The 15,724-nt window shown below is 41.2% G+C and overlaps 1 protein-coding gene across 2 annotated transcripts in view; it reads right to left on the bottom strand.

Annotated features, from left to right (window-relative positions):
* Window positions 1-15,724, bottom strand: part of LOC126162069 (nucleoprotein TPR-like) — a 280,494-nt gene that overhangs the window by 194,474 nt on the left and 70,296 nt on the right. The window lies entirely within an intron of this gene.

Genomic DNA, 15,724 nt, shown 5'->3' with positions numbered 1-15,724 from the left:
TCTTTTTGTTTGTGCAAGTAGTTTCACTTTGTATTCACCTTCCCTTTTTACCGAATCTACCATACAACTTTATCCTGCCTATATATAATCAATACGTAACTTACTTCTAAACCATAACCAAAAAAATTTTTACCACTTTCAACACTACCGCTGCTATTAAAACCACCATTCCCAGTTTACAAACATTTTTCATGTAACCTCGTGAATACTATTTCACAGCTTCAGTTCCTTTCACCTATAAAACGACCATTTCTGCTAGTTCTAACAACTTTCGCTTTATTTCCATTCCCGCTTTTCCTACATAACCGATCATTTTTTAGCAGCTTCCCACAGGTTTTAACGTTATTATTTCTTTGTCAGACAATTGTTAGCCTCATTTTTATAATCTTCCACCACATAACCAGTCCTTTTAATACATTTAAACGCAGTTTTTTCAAAATTTTCCCGAATTTCTCCACCCTTTAACGTGTTTTGGAGGCACCACAACTACCTAATCTTTGTACACATCGTTGTTTACCAACATAAGTTCACCACAGGATCAACATAGCTGAACTTAACCAACGCTTTTTTTACTTTTTTTCACACCAGAACTGCAGTTGCTTTCTCGTTCACCTTTATCTCTCCCCATATATTTTTATTTTCACTTTAGCCTCATGTTACACTTTCCACCTCCTAATGCCATGTCATCCTCACAACACCCCCACAATGACCCCATTAAGTTTTATTTACATTCCCTCCATAAACATGCCTTCGCCCTAGCCAAATTACGCTCCCATATTTTATTTACCCAGGCTTGTCTGATGTTTGGCATTACCCCCAAAGGCCTCACACTTAAAAGTTCCCATCTCTGGCTGTAACCCTTCTTTCCATCCACTCCCCTCAAAATCTCAAAATTCCAGTCAACACAACCTGGAACCACAACACCCCAATTCAGTAGCTAACCTTTCCTCCAAACCTCTCTCCTGATCTGAAACCTCTGTCCTATCCAAAGGCCTCACCTTCAGCCCTACGCCCAGATTCAACCAAACAGCCCTCGTCAAATATCAACTGTCCTACACTCGTAGTCTCTGCTGGAAATATCACTTTGCCATGAAGAGAAAAATAATCCTAATCCTACTCCTAATGATCCAACTCCCCAAGACACTATCCAAATTGAACCCTGCCTGGAACAGTTCCGTCCTCAGTCACAGCAGGACCCACCTCCTCTTCCTCAAAATCACCCTCTCCAAACCTTCCAGGAATTTCTTACTTCCAGCCTTGCCTCTCAATCTTTCTCGAAAAACCTTAATCCTACTCCCAACATCACCACAGCTGAAGCCCAGGCTATCCGTGATCTGGAGGCTGACCGATCCATCTTCATTCTCCCGGCTGACAAGGGTTCCATGACCATGGTACTTGATCGTCGGGAGTATGTGGCTGAGGGACTGCGTCAACACTACATACAAAGTTTGCCAAGGTAATCCCATTCCTGATGTCTGGGCGGAGCTTCAAGGAATCCTCAGAACCTTAGGCCCCCTACAAAACCTTTCACCTGACTCCATCAACCTCCTGACCCCACCGACACCCTGCACCCCTACCTTCTACCTACTTCCTAAAATTCACAAACCCAAACATCCCAGCCGCCCCATTGTAGCTGGTTACCAAGCCCCCACAGAACGTATCTCTGCTTACGTGTATCAACACCTTCAACCCATTACATGCAGTCTCCCATCCTTCATCAAAGACACCAACCACTTTCTTGAGCACCTGGAATCCTTACCCAATCTGTTACCACCGGAAACCATCCTTGTAACCATTGATGCCACTTCCCTATACACAAATATCCCACACGTCCAAGGCCTCGCTGCGATGGAGCACTTCCTTTCACGCCGATCACCTGCTACCCTACCTAAAACATCTTTCCTCATTACCTTGGCCAGCTTCATCCTAACCCACAACTTCTTCACTTTCGAAGGCCAGATATACCAACAATTAAAGGGAACAGGCATGGATACCAGGATGGCTCCATCATACGCCAACCTATTTATGGGTCGCTTAGAGGAAGCCTTCTTGGTTACCCAGGCCTGCCAACCCAAAGTTTGGTACAGATTTATTGATGACATCTTCATGATCTGGACTCACAGTGAAGAACAACCCGAGAATTTCCTCTCCAACCTCAACTCCTTTGGTTCCATCAGATTCACCTGGGCCTACTCCAAATCCCATGCCACTTTCCTCGACGTTGACCTCCATCTGTCCAATGGCCAGCTTCATACATCCGTCCACATCAAACCCACCAACAAGCAACAGTACCTCCATTATGACAGCTGCCACCCATCCCGTATCAAACGGTCCCTTCCCTACAGCTTAGGTCTTCGCGGCAAACGAATCTGCTCCAGTCCTGAATCCCTTAACTATTACACTAATAACCTGAAAACAGCTTTCGCATCCCGCAACTACCCTCCAGACCTAGTACAGAAGCAAATGGCCAGAGCCACTTCCTCATCCCCTCAAACCCAGAACCTCCCACAGAAGAACCCCAAAAGTGCCCCATTTGTGACAGGATACTTTCCAGGACTGGATCAGACTCTGAATGTGGCTCTCCAGCAGGGATAAGACTTCCTCAAATCCTGCCCTGAAATGAGATTCATCCTTCATTAAATCCTCCCCACTCCACCAAGAGTGTCTTTCCGCCTTCCACCTAACCTTCGTAACCTCTTGGTTCATCCCTATGAAATCCCCAAACCACCTTCCCTACCCTCTGGCTCCTACCCTTGTAACTGCCTCCGGTGTAAAACCTGTCCCATGCACCCTCTCACCACCACCTACTCCAGTCCTGTAACCCGGAAGGTGTACACGATCAAAGGCAGAGCAACGTGTGAAAGCACCCACGTGATTTACCAGCTGACATGCCTACACTGTGAAGCCTTCTATGTGGGAATGACCAGCAACAAACTGTCCATTGGCATGAACGGACGCAAGCAGACAGTGTTTGTTGGTAATGAGGATCACCCTGTGGCTAAACATGCCTTGGTGCACGGCCAGCACATCTTGCTACACTGTTACACCGTCCGGGTTATCTGGATACTTCCCACTGACACCAACCTATCAGAACTCCGGAGATGGGAACTTTCCCTTCAATACATTCTCTCTTCCCGTTACCCACCAGGCCTCAACCTCCGCTAATTTCAAGTTGCTGCCCCTCGTACATCACTTGTCGTTTAACAACATCTTTGCCTCTATACTTCCGCCTCGACTGACAGCTCTGCCCAACCTCTTTGCATTTACATATGTCTGCCTGTGTCTGTGTATATGCGGATGGATATGTGTGTGTGTGTGCGAGTGTATACCTGTCCTTTTTTCCCCCTAAGGTAAGTCTTTCCGCTCCCGGGATTGGGATGACTCCTTACCCTCTCCCTTAAAACCAACATCCTTATGTCTTTGGAATCTCCTTCCCTCTTTCCTAATGAAACAACCTTGGGTTGCGAAAGCTTGAAATTTGAGTGTGTGTTTGTGCATTTTTTATTGTGTCTATCTACCAGTGCTTTCTCGTTTGGTAAGTCACAGCATCTTTGTTTTTTATATATAAATAAATAAAATAAATCTCTTGGTCTATTTTATTACATATTTATTGTATTTGGCAGCCCTAGCATTTTACTGTGATGAACTGTACCAGCTCTTTAGAAGCTGTTTTGTTCTGCTTATTGTTATGTATTTAAGCTGTCTGTCTATCTTAAGGCCAATAAATTTTTGACTAACCAACATGAGCTTCAGTTGCTTGTGCACAGGCTTAGTTGAATAAAAAATTCGCTCAAAATTTGAAAAAATGAAATTAACTAATTAATACTATTTCACAGCGAATTGCATACTGATGGACTATTGTATCAGAGAATGTTTGAAATCTCAGTAGCTCTATTTTCTGCATGTTGTTGTTGTTGTCATCAGTCCTGAGACTGGTTTGATGCAGCTCTCCATGCTACTCTATCCTGTGCAAGCTTCTTCATCTCCCAGTACCTACTGCAACCTACATCCTTCTGAATCTGCTTAGTGTATTCATCTCTTGGTCTCCCCCTACGATTTTTACCTTCCACGCTGCCCTCCAATACTAAATTGGTGATCCCTTGATGCCTCAGAACATGTCCTACCAACCGATCCCTTCTTCTGGTCAAGTTGTGCCACAAACTTCTCTTCTCCCCAATCCTATTCAATACTTCCTCATTAGTTATGTGATCTACCCATCTAATCTTCAGCATTCTTCTGTAGCACCACATTTCGAAAGCTTCTATTCTCTTCTTGTCCAAACTATTTACCGTCCATGTTTCACTTCCATACATGGCTACACTCCATACAAATACTTTCAGAAATGACTTCCTGACACTTAAATCTATACTCGATGTTAACAAATTTCTCTCCTTCAGAAACGCTTTCCTTGCCATTGCCAGTCTACATTTTATATCCTCTCTACTTCGACCATCATCAGTTATTTTGCTCCCCAAATAACAAAACTCCTTTACTACTTTCAGTGTCATTTTCTGCATATAAATATTGAAATTCGTTAAATTTTCAATATTTATAATTTTCTGCATACAAATATTGAAAATTTAACGAATTTCAATTACTTGTATTGCATATCATCTGGCAAAGCTCAATTTGCAAAGATAACAGGTATACGAAAGTGTTTGTGGAACAGAAAGTGCACGAATGCAATGACGCCATCAGTGAGCTCAATGTTCTAGTGCAATGTCAATTGTGAGTGGCTGAATAGTCTCTATACACTTCTTGTAATGGTATGTCTGACTCTGCCATGCGACCTAGCATCTTAGAACAAGCACACATGTAGGTTTGTCTGCTAACTAAAGTACAAAAGTTTGTATCATCACTGTGCTAACATGTAGCAACTCCCAGAAGATGAAAAACAAATTTCAGGAACTGTTTTTTGCTCTTGTGTTTACATGTTAAGGGTCAAACATTGATCTGGAAATCAGTTGTTTTGGTTTCTGATTTAATCAGCACAATGGTTGATTCTCTTCAGATAAATATTAGAAGTACACAACCCCACACTCATTCTAATATTTCTACTTCTCCTTCACTGCACAGAAAGTCACTACACTTATATTAACAGAAAAATTTTAGCAATAAGACATAACCTGTCAACCCAAGCACATTTCAAAAACAGTTGTGCATTTAAATGGAAACAAAAATCGACTGTGGAAGTTGAAATCCAGTAAACAGAACTGAATTTATAGAATCAATATTAGGAATGTTTAGAAGACCAACTACATCCAGATTTGGTAATCTCAGTTTATGAAATCTGGTTTTGGGAACCCCATGTAAACCTAGTGAATGCAGACATTTTAACACAACACTTTAGAAAGCTGATCCTTTGAACAGTGGTTGCATCAGACACCAGTAAAGGTTGGGTCTGAACTACCTTGACTGCAGCACTGTCAACCTATACAAGCAGCTATGTTGTAGCTGTTACTAAGTGCTTTATGTTGGGTTTTTTGCACTGGGCATGGTCCATAACAGAGTTCAACTGCGACCTTCGCAACACTACAAGGGATCGGCAAACCCTACAACCATTCCTTCTGTGATCATAATTCTAGTTTTCCAGTTTATGGCGTCTCCATTTTGTGCTATAGTAGTTGCAAGACTTAATGTGTCAATGTATTTCAACCATGTTGAATGTCTTCTAACGTGTGAATAAAGTTATTTGCAATTCTACGTTAAATAGCAGTACATGGCAAATGCCACCACTCGATTTTCCAGTAATTTTGCTGAGTGGATTGGTTGGTTAGTATGGGGTAAAAAATGACCAAACTACAGGGTCATCAGTCCCTATTTCCTGACGCAAGCAAGGCTCAAGGTACAAAAACACCTGACACCACACTCAAAAAGAAAACGAATAGAACGAACAAAAAACGGGGAAAACATACACCACAAGGAAAAGTAGAAGAAGGTATTAAAACCATAGAGTACCTGGTCTGGGTTGGCTGATCAAAATAATAAAATAGGATGAGCTAGCCACTCTGCAACACATTAAAATGTCCACCCCAAAAAGATAAGGCGAGATGAACAAATGTACGGAAAAGACGACCACCAAGACAAACAAATGCAAAGAAAGTGTGACAGAGGGTCGGATGGTAGCAATGTCAAGAGAGAAGACTAAATGCCCACCCTTAGACGGTATGATAAAAAACTCCCCTGAAGAATAAAATGTAAAACTAAATCTGCTGATGAGGCACTGTCGCCCAACACCGAAGGTAGGGTGCTGGGAAGGTTAAAAGTCTGCCACAGAGTGGCTAAAAGTGGGCAGTCCAGCAAGCTGTGGACGACAGTGATATGCGAGCCACAGTGACACCGGAGTGGGTCCTCATCACAGAGGAGGTAGCCACATGTTAATCAGGTATGGCTAATGCGGAGCCAGTAGAGAACCACACAGTCCCTGCGAGAGGCCCGCCTGAAGGTCCTCCACATATTCGTAGTCTCCTTAAGGGCACGCAGTTTGTTGTGCTTACTGAGATTATGGCATTCCGTCTCACAAAGCTGAAAAATTTTGCGGCGTAGTAATGATCGCAGGTCAGTTACAGGGATGCCGATCTCCAGAATCAGTTTCCGTGTAACATATTTGGCCAGTCTGTCAGCAAGTTCATTTCCTGGGATTCTGACGTAGCCTGGGGTCCACACAAACACCACGGAATGACTGGACCATTCCAGGACATAGATGGACTCCTGGATGGTCGCTACCAAAGGACGGTGGGGGTAGCACTCGTCGACTAGCTTGTAGGCTGCTCAATGAGTCAGTACAGAAAAGAAACGACTTGCCAGGGCATGAGCGGATGCACTCAAGAGCACGAGAAATGGCTGTTATCTCTGCAGTGAAAACACTGCAGCCATCTGACAAGGAGTACTGTTCAATGTGTCCTCCACGAACATACGCGAAGCCAATGTGACCATCAGCCATTGAGCGGTCAGCATAAACCACTTCATGGTCCTGGTTCATGTCAAGAATCGAGAGGAAATGACAGCAGGGAGCTGCTGTATTATCTGAGTCCTTAGGACCATGAGAAAGGTCCACGCAAAACTTTGGCCTACATGTACACCATGGAGGTGTACATGAAGGGACATCGAGTATAGGTGGTAAAGGCAAGGACTCCACTTCAGATAGAAGAGGTTGGACACAAACCGCAATCTTAAGCCTTGACCTGGGCCTCCAATGCGGGAGATGAACCACCATGGGTCGGAAAAGGAGATGGTAATTTGCATGCTCAGGAGAACTACAAATGTGTGGAATGTAACTGGCAAGCAGTTGTGCACGCCTAACCTCCAATGGAGGGATTCCAGCTCCCACCAGGACACTGGTCACCGGACTCGTCCTAAAAGCTCCTGTTGCCAGCCAAACACCACAGTGGTGCAATGGGTCGAGTAAACACAATGCTGGGGGTGCCGCCGAACCAGACCAGACTCTCATAGTCAAGGCGGGATTGAACAAGGGCTCTGTAGTGCTGCAGCAGCGTAGAGCGATCTGCACCCCAGTTGGCGTTGCTCACACAGTGGAAAGCATTGAGGTGCTGCCAGCACTTCTGCTTCAGCTGATAAAGATAAGGAAGCCACGTCAATCGGGCATCGAAAACCAGTACTAAGAATCGGTAAGTCTCCACTACAGTGAGTGGATCATTATTAACGTAAAGTTCTGGTTCCGGCTGAATGGTACGAGACCGTCAGAAGTGAATGACACACAACTTCATGGTTGGAAACGAAGTCGTGGGCTAGAGCCCATGACAGTGCCTTGAGGACGGCTCCCTGTAGGCACCACTTGGCAACACCAGTACTGGAGGAGCAGTATGAAATGCAAAAGTCATCTGTATACAGAGAAGGTGAGACCGACGGCCCGACAGCTGCTGCTAGACTGTTAGCGGCCACTAAAAATAGAGGTACACTCAATACAGAGCCCTGCAGGACCCCATTCTCCTGGATATGGGGGGGGGGGGGGGGGAGGGGGGACTATGGGAGGCACCAAATTTTAGACAGAAAATATGGAGCGAAAGGAAATTTTATATAAAAATCGGGAGCGGGCTCTGGAAACCCACTCATATCCTGTGGCAAGGATATGATGTTGCCAGGTTGTGTCGTAAGCATTTCATAAATCAAAAAGACAGCAACCAGATGTTGGCATCTGGAAAAGGCTGTTCAGATGGCAGACTCAGGGGAAAACAGATTATCAATGGTAGAGCGACCCAGGCTGGAACCAGTAGGCCATGTGACTCCAGGAAACAACACAACCACCAACTTACCATACATTCTAACAGCTTACAAAAAATGATGGTGAGGCTGATGGGCCAATAGCTATCCACATCAAGCGAGTTTTTACCGGGTTTGAGTACTGGAATGGTGGTGTTGTCCTGCCATTGCAAAGGAAAGATGCCATCACACCAGATCTGGCTGAAGATGATGAGGAGATGTCGCTTATAGTCAGACGAGAGATGTTTGATTGTCTGACTGTGGATCCGATCTGGCCCAGGAGCTGTTTCGGGGCAATGTGCATGGATGCTGAGGAGCTCCCACTCTGTAAATGGAGCACTGTAGGGTTCACTGTGACATTCAGTGAACGAGAGGGCTTTCCTTTTCATCCGCTGTTTGAGGGTGCAAAATGCTGGGGGATAATTCTCTGACACGGAGGCCTGAGCATAGTGCTCAGTAAAGTGCTCAGCAATTGCGTTTGTGTCAGTAGATAACACGCCCCTAGTACAATCTTTGACAGCACCACTAATGTCCACAGCGGAACAGGACACCATTTCCGTCTCGATTATCCACGTAAATGTTGGGGGCAACGACAATCTTTGGTGCAGATTTTGTAGTTCTGAGTTTAGAGGGCAGCATACTCTAAGCCTTATTTGATACCAATGAACCATTTTTATATTATAATTTATATTCATTGACAAATAATGATCAGTTATTGACTTTACGATGTATTCCAAATGTAACTGTTCCTTCGTAGCTATGTATTAAATTATTAATCATGAACGTGTTTTCTGATTGGCTACTTATGATATCATACTCAGAACGGTGGGTGTGATCAGCCCTAGTAATACCTGTTCCCTCCAAGCACAGTCAGCAGTTACACGAGCATTGAGGGTCAATGAAACTCATCTAGCAGTGTCCATCCACCGCTCCGGGTATAATTTATTACTATTTATCTTTTTTTTTTAATTGCTTATTATAATGTCTATACTCCTTTGGCAATATATCTTTACAGACTCTGAAGACGACTCATAGAGTTGAAACCGGTCACTCACTCCAATAAAAAAATATTTTAACAAAGTTGCGATCAAGACTGTTTTAAATTTTAATTTTAGACTCCTTTTAGTCGCCTCTTACAACAGACAGGGATACCTCGGGCCTATTCTAAGGTCAGTATTACACGATCAAATTTCTTTGTCAAAGATTTGATCAAATATTCGTCAAATATATTTACACAGATCTTTGATGTGGCGATAAAAAGGGGTATTACACTGTCATTATATTTTTTGTTGTAAGTTCAAGATGGCTGACAACAACAACTTTTTATTAAACGCAGCAGTTGCATGTACCACAGTTGCACTGTGAGCACATGAGGAAGAGAAGAAGGGGGGGGGGGGGGGGAGGAAATGTAACTGGGTGAAGCCGTGGGTTGTTATGTGAGCTTATAGTGGAGGACGTCAAGTTGTACATCAATTGCTTAAGAATGGATGAGCATACATTTCTGGATGTGTTCAGTGAAGTGTATCCTCATATCAAAAAGCACAATACTCACTTAAGAACTGCTATATCAGCAGAAGACAGACTCACTATAACACTCCAATTCCTTTCTACAGGAGAGGGTTAGGTTAGGTTAGGTCTTCAATCTTCTTCGTCTATTTTTGTACTCAGGGTGCATCAACGTTGTGAAGCACATCAGCAGCTTCATACATCTCTCTTAATTTCATAGCTGTCGGTACACACCAACTGTATTTACCCGCAATGTTTATAAAAACACTACAGATGACAGAACGCTGCAGCGATGCTAACACTCCACGTGGTAACATGTCGCATTGCAGTGAACAGAAAACAAGTGACTTCTTTGATCAAATCTACAGTGAGGCCGTCGATTTGATCAAATATTTGACGACACTTGATAAAATTCCCTATTACACCATCAAATTTCTTTGACAAAGATATTTGACAAAGAAATTTGATAGTGTAATACCGGCCTAACCCCCAGACCCACAAGGGGATCGCTGAGTGGAAAAGGGGTCAAAATAAGTAAACGTATCTCAGCTTATCTGTAGATATGAGGACATTTCAAAAAGTAAAGATACAATGGATCACAGTCCTTAAATAGAACATTTATTTAGAAAACGTCAGTTACATCTTATTAACTGGATTATTTGTAATTTTTCAACACAATCACCTCCATTATCCAAACATTTGTTAAGCGGTGCACAAGCTTTTGTATCCCACAGTCATAGAAGGTTGCCACCTGTTGTCGGAAACACATTTCAACTTCATCTTTGATCTCTTCGTCATAGAATGATTTTCCAACTAGATGTGACTTCAGGTAATGGAAGACATGGAAGTCGGTGGGCACAAGGTCTGGGTTGTATGGTGGATGGTTCAATACATCCCATTTGAAGTGTTTGAGTAGTGCTTTGATTACGAGTGCTGTGTGAGGCCGAGCGTTGTCACGAAGCAAGAGGACTCCACTTGTCAGCAATCCCCTGCGTTTGTTTTGAATTGCTCTTCGAAGACATTCCAAAGTCAGGCAATACGCAGCAGCATTAATTGTCGTTCCAGGAAGCATAAATTTCAAGAGAAGAATGCCTTGTCTGCCCCAAAAAACAGAAGCCACGATTTTCTTCGCTGAAATCGATGTTTTGCACTTCTTGGCTTTTGGTGAATTCTAATGGCGCCATGGCATTGATTGTCGCTTGGATTCAGGTGTATGGTGATAAACCCACATCTCGTCACTTGTCACAATATGATCTAGGAACTCATCACCTGCTTCGGCATAGCGTGTGAGGAAGTCGAGTGCAAAGCCCATCCTTTTCTTTTTGTGTTCTTCCGTTAACAGTTTTGGAACTCAGCGCGCACACAATTTCCTGTACCCTAACTTGACAGTCACAACATCGAAGATTTGTCATGGATATATCCGGTATGATCTGAAGAAATTCTTTCAATGTGAGATGTCTATTCGCACAAATTGCTTCCTCCGTTCCCTGAAGAAGGCCATCAGAGATCACAGATGGCCGACCTGTTCTTTGTTCGTCGTAAACATTGGTCCTACCTTCAGAGAAATGACGACACCATTTCGTTACATTTTGTTGATTCATAATGTTCCCATAAATAGAAACAATTTCTTTGTGAATATCCACTGGTCGCTGACCTGTTGCATGAAGAAAATGTATGACGGAGCGCACTTCGCATTTGGCTTGATTTTGAATCGGCGCAGCCAGTTTAAACACTACCTACTCCAACCAGAAGCAACATTCAACTGCGGAATGACCACGAGGAGAAAGCTAACGGTTCAAGGTTAACACCAGTGTTGTCAACTTGCTCGCCAAAAATCTTCTGTTCCTCTGGTGTACAGTGTATCTTTACTTTCCGAAATACCCTTGTATTTGACCGTTTCTGAGAAAATTACAGTCCAAGTTCTCATCATAATTTATATGCCTTTTAGCAACCAGGAAGTTGAACCAGTATGAAGGCACAATGCACTGGCTAGCGTCACAGCTTCATACTTCTGCAATGTTCGAGACTCGATTTTTAAAATTTTATTTCATTGCATTTATCTGCCCATGTTTGTATAAGGTAAATAAACAAATGTTTCATATCACCTTTAAGGATGATAGGGTTTTGTACTCACTGTAAAATTACAACTAGGTTTCACAATAAGTGTCATACATTTACTACACTGTGTATGCATGTGTGTGGTATTTTGAGCAATTTTAAACTTTTTAAAATTCTCACATTCCTATATTTCATTCTTAAATCAATTCTTACATTCATTCTTACATTTTATTCTTATGTTCATTATACAGGTAGATTTGGTGCATGCCTTTGGATGATACCAATCATAGAAACATTCGAAACAGAAATTTTGAACATCATGAGCACTGCACAAAGGCAAGTTTACCACAGTGAAGTTTCTTCACGTAAATCTCACTTGGGAAATAACAAAGCTTTAGATTTCAGGCATTGACTATTTCGCCGCAAACCATGCATAATTAAACATTTTTCAGAAAACTGGCACTTGCAAATAGTAATCTTCCAAGGATATAAGTAGGCAGTTGAAAAACAATAATATGGTTTCAAACTCATGGAAAAAAAACTGCAAGACCGCGACACTATTCAATGTCTAACCATTTCAGATGAACTTATCATGCACTACAAGGCACACAGTGTTCCTTGAAAACTCTGGTGGTCATTTTCTCATAAACAGTCAAATATTTACAAATTACCCAAGACATGTGGTCTCTTATTTTGATCCTCTTTAACTGTGTGAAGTTTCTAGTAAGTAGGGTTATTGCACTTGCCATGTTCTCCTCGTAAGCACTTTGTTGTATATGGAGCATTGTCAAATGCATCAGACGGCTATGAATGACCACAAAAGTTAAAAATAAATATTCTGTCAATTTTGTAATTATTAAGTTTGGTAGGGAAAGAAAATAATGTTGACAAACACCTCATAATCTGTTCACTGGCTGGAAAATGCTGCTGATTCTCAACATAAATAATCATTTGTTGGAATCTTAAATAGACCCAGAAGAAGAAGAAGAAAGTATTTAGGAAAAGCAAGGTTGAAGATTTTGCAAAAAACACTCCAGTAAAAAACTACATAACACCACACTTTTTTTGAAAGTCAATTTCAATGCCCCCATAAGACTTTGTCTTCAGGTATGTAGCACAATATCTTTTAAATTTGTGTGTTTAATAAGTTGCAAGAGGAAAAAATCATAAGTTTTTCAAAACAGCCCTAAGTGACAGTTTATATTTTTTATTTACTGGTTTCACTTGTCAAATGAAGCAGAACTGGTAAATAAAAAATACAAAGTGCGACTTGTGGCTGTTTTGAAAAATTTAGTTTTAACAGTTGTGCCCAGTGCAGGCAATGCCTGCTCTTGCTAGAGTAAAGCCATGTTTATCGCCGAATTCCCATATGATCTTGCAGCTGGCACTTTTTGAGCTTAAGAGAATAACCTGACAATCTTCTCACCCAAGACTTTAAGACTTCTTCAGACCTGCTACCCTCGTAATATGCCCAAAATAATGAATTATAAATAACTAATTTGATAGTACAAATGCCACGAATTACAGGATTCATTATAAACTCCAGGAATGTGCCTTTGGTACAGAACTAAACAACACAGAGAGAGATCCTAAGTGTTTGCAATCTGTTAAAATTCCTATTGGTCTGTATCAGGCAAACCGAAACATTAAAAATTATTGTCTAACTATGCACTTCTAGAGAAGTAAATGTATGGCATTTCTAACCAGGACACGATGTGAGACAACCTTCCTTAAATCTACAAGACAGGAGGACAAGAGGAAGCTAGTGGCATGCTTTAGGTTTGAGGCACGCTTTGCTGGAGAAACAGGCAGCACGCTGTCTGCAAAAGGAATGTATCCAGTTTTGAGTCACAGCCTAGCACGCAGTTTTATCATGTCGCAAATGCTCATTTTTCTGACAGTATAGTTTGTAGGAACAACACAAGAATAAATTTCAACCGCTCAGCATTAATATTTGTGTTATTTTGTAAAATTTGACAAGAAGCTTGCACGTCCATTACAAAACCATAAAAATATTCAAAAATATAAATATGATGCACTGGTTATAATCATATGATCAAATCATCACTATACTTGTGTTCCAACTGATTAATGAACACTTTCTGTTTCTGTCATTTCAGTTGTGTTGATGGTCTGTTTCCAGACAGACGGTCTGTTTCCAGACGGTCCACTCCATGCCTAGTGGTCAAATTTAGGAAAAAGTTCCTGCTTGACCATCACGAATTTTGCTGAAATTTCATGTGAACATTCACACTTGTTATGTTCCACTAGTCCTCAAATTAAATCTGACGTCTTTTATTATGTTCTGTAATAGTTTAGCAATCTCTCCAGAAGATAATATCAAAAGTCCTGACGATGAGGAAAAGAGCTTGAGACAGAAAAACTGAAAATTATTCTTTTGTTTTTTAGGCATTCAACAGCATTCAGTTCTACAAAATTCTTTTTTATAAAAAATGGAATGGCTACGGAAGCCAATAAAAATAACAGCTTTCTCTTTTTTGTGGCTCTAGTAATTTGAGGTAACGACATTTGAAAAGTGTGATTTCCTTGGGTTCTGTCTTACCAAAATTTCTTCGTAAACAATCCCATCAGCAACATCATCTTGCTGACAGTTTTCCTCATAACATTCTACAGCAAAATTAATGAAATCTCTAAAAAATTCAATTAACTTTAAGTAAACACTAGGTTAGGATCCTACAAGATACCTCTTCTCAATTTGCTCCTGGCACCTACAGGAATGAATCTTTAGGCTTGGTATCTTGTGTAATGAAAGCCTTAATAGGTTTGGGAATCTGTGGTAAAGAAATCCACCCATTGTTGCTGTTGCACTGCTACAGGGCGGAGCCCCTGTGGTGATGGCAATGCTGATTTCCTCATTTGAAAAGGACTAGGAGTGGTTAAGCTACTGTGGACCGCAGCAACACATTTACACAATTTTTCATCAGTACACTAATGTTCCACATAAACCGCAACCTATGCTAGCACTCAGTACACTATACTTTAAACCAGAATTAACTATCATGTCATTACCACAACAAAATAGAAAGGCATCCTAGTAATTCTCATAACATCAGTCCACTGCAAAACAATGTCAGGAAGACTGCCTGAACTTCACCAAAATTTATACAATGTGACAATGGTGTAAAACCTGAAGCCTATTTATACGATGTATGCTGCAGCAATTATGCAGTAATTCTACCACCACGATCTCCACTGCCTTGGCAACACACAGTTAAATTGTGAAGTTTACAACCAACATGATTCTGTTCTTACAGCGGAACAACAGATTACAGTATGTCATGATGAGCTGTGATAAAAGACAGACCTTTCTAAATTTTTTCAAGATATATAGACTTTATCTGACTTTTTAGTCATTAACACTCTTGATATTCTTCCCCAGACAGTACTCAATAACTGCACAACATAATAAAAGATGCAAAATGGTCTTTCCAATGAATACAGTTTAAAAGAGTTTGCAGAAGACTTTTTTGTGACAGTGGGCCAAGAACAGTCATTTTTTAATGTTTTTTAAAAAAAATTGTCAACATTGCCTTCAATTTGTAAACTACTGGAAAGCAATAGCAGGGTTAAATTTTATATTCTAAGACATTGTGTTGGTAAGTTTATATGTGCCATGTTTAAGGTTTATGCCACAATTACTTCCGAAGATACAAAAAGATAAACTTCACTTTTTTTGAGCATTTATTTTTTTGGCTGCCTTTGCTTCATACTATCCATATAAAAACTGCTCAGCAAATCCTTTATTATTATTATTATTATTATTATTATTATTATTATTATTATTATTATTATTATTATTAATTTGCTTAAGAAAGTGCAAAATGCTGTACAAGACAGCGTAGTTTTGTATTTTTCAAGATATGTCTCAAAGTAGCCAAAAACTCACGTATGCACTGTTGCCAGCTGTGCTATGGCGTCA

This window comes from Schistocerca cancellata, chromosome 2, assembly GCF_023864275.1.
Source record: "Schistocerca cancellata isolate TAMUIC-IGC-003103 chromosome 2, iqSchCanc2.1, whole genome shotgun sequence".
In the NCBI taxonomy this organism is placed as follows: Eukaryota; Metazoa; Arthropoda; class Insecta; order Orthoptera; family Acrididae; genus Schistocerca; species Schistocerca cancellata.
Note: the sequence above shows the minus strand (reverse complement) of the source record. Positions and strands in the feature narration are given on the sequence as shown.